General features: G+C 41.9%; 1 pseudogene; it reads left to right on the top strand.

The window, feature by feature from the left end:
- The first annotated feature begins 2,047 nt into the window (after positions 1-2,047).
- LOC126337203 (5S ribosomal RNA) lies at positions 2,048-2,165 on the top strand (annotated as a pseudogene).
- The last annotated feature ends 231 nt before the right edge of the window (positions 2,166-2,396 follow it).

Raw genomic sequence — 2,396 nt, 5'->3', positions numbered from 1 at the left:
TTCCGTATCAGTCGTTGGGGCGCACCGTTCAGGGGTTGAGGTCCCCCACCCCAGTGTCTATCACACGATTTTGTTCATATCAGAACCTACGCGAAATCTGACTGGCTTCCATTTTTGTTTATCGATAAAACCTTTTTATTCACTTAATGCAGGCCGAGTATACAAAAAAAATGGTTCAAATGGCTCTGAGCACTATGCGACTTAACATCTGTGGTCATCAGTCGCCTCGAACTTAGAACTAATTAAACCTAACTAACCTAAGGACATCACACACATCCACGCCCGAGGCAGGATTCGAACCTGCGACCGTAGCAGTCGCGCGGTTCCGGACTGAGCGCCTAGAACCGCGAGACCACCGCGGCCGGCGCCGAGTATACAAGAAAATACAGAACCACATGACAGGCAGATATCCATCAAAAGTTCTCCACAACACCATTCTAGTGCAAGTGCATCATAGATCCTTGCAGCGCATTATAAAGGACCTGAAAAAAGCTCCAATACCAGAAACGGAAAAAATACGATGAAAGCATTGATTATTTTTACAGAGAACCGCTGAAGATACGTTATCAATAAATGCTGATAGATGAAACTCTGATTTCAAGAATATACAAATATTTTATTTTTTGCTGGTATTGTATGTTATATTACGATCTTTTGGTCTATCCAGTATCACCTGTGTCTGTATTTGTGCTGGCTGATAAGATTTTACAGCAAATATACAAAAAACTACAACGTTATGATTACGGGAGACACAATCACATTGAATGTATACTGCAATCCAGTGTTTAAAAATTTGATGTATTCGGAATAATAATTCGAAATAAACTTAGATCACAAAGTTTCACAAATTGTTTCGATGTATAAAATCATCAGATGCGTCTGTTTTCCTAAACTAGTAAACAAAACATAAAAACTTGTATCCAAGATATGCACCATCAACATGTATAAAAGCATAATGAAACCGCGAGAAACACCAATCACTCATATTGCAGCGACAGTACTCTACACTGTAAAACATTTCTGTTTATCCCAGTTTCATTACGGTTTCACATCTTTTCATGGTGGCTGTCTTGTCTCCAAATTCGTTATTATAGGAATTCTATAGCAACTCTGGATCAGGAATTCACTTAAATGCTGTTTTGAACCATGAGATGCTACTGATGTCAACTGAAAATTCTGGCGCAGATTGCGTACAGCATAGTATTCTAGCAGGTATTAAAATGAACCAGCCTACGTTAGCCTAGTATTTTTGCGGGCATTAAAATGAGAAAGTCAGTCACATGAACTGCGTGAATAGTGGCGTCAAGTTAAAAAAATTGCAGTAGTTCCAAAGAAGTTACATAATATTCATTTGAATTACGTAAATTTCCTTTTTGAAAAAAGGCGAAAATTCCATTTGAATTGGCACATGTTTAAAAATATTTTCATCTGAAATACGTACGCACACACACACGCCCACACACACACACACACACACACACACACACACACACACACACACACACCTGTGTTTAGAGAGAGAGAGAGAGAGAGAATTTGTAGATGTCTGATAACAGCCCAGTCAGCTGTTCAGAGAGAGAGAGAGCACATGTCAGCTCCACTAATGTTACATCAAATTCCATCCATGATCTTGCAAGCAATAGTTCAGGAGCATTTGCAAATGATCAATGTTTAAAAATGGAATTTGATATGAGGCTTCAATTATACATTGTAATTATGGACTTAGTGTCCCAGTAAGCAATTTTTGAGTTTTATTTCCTAATAAACTCTCATTTTGAAATGCATCAGGTGAAGAATACTAATATACACTCTCTACTGGACGAAAAGATTTTCAAAATAGAACACTCTATATATAAATTATCATTATAAAATGTTATGTTAATAAAAAAGAAAACCATCGATCAAAGAAAACCATCGTACCGACCGGGAGAGCGGTGCGCTGACCACACGCCCCTCCTATCCCCATCCTCAGCTGAGGATGACACGGCGGTCGGACGATCCCAATGGCACACTTGTGGCCTGATGACGGGGTGATTTTCTTACTTTGGGCAACGGTCTTGCCGCAGTGGTTACACCAGTTCCCGTCAGATCACCGAAGTTAAGCGCTGTCGGGCGTGGCCGGCACTTGGCTGGGTGGCCATCCGGGCCGCCATGTGCTGTTGCCATTTTTCGGGGTGCACTCAGCCTCGTGATGCCAGCTGAGGAGCTACTCGACCGAACAGTAGCGGCTCCGATCAAAGAAAACCATCGTACCGACCGGGAGAGCGGTGCGCTGACCACACGCCCCTCCTATCCCCATCCTCAGCTGAGGATGACACGGCGGTCGGATGATCCCAATGGCACACTTGTGGCCTGATGACGGGGTGCTTTTTTTGCTTTGCTGCTTATCTAATAGC

Source organism: Schistocerca gregaria, chromosome 2 (assembly GCF_023897955.1).
Source record: "Schistocerca gregaria isolate iqSchGreg1 chromosome 2, iqSchGreg1.2, whole genome shotgun sequence".
Lineage (NCBI taxonomy): Eukaryota > Metazoa > Arthropoda > Insecta > Orthoptera > Acrididae > Schistocerca > Schistocerca gregaria.
This window is presented reverse-complemented; position numbering and strand designations above follow the sequence as displayed.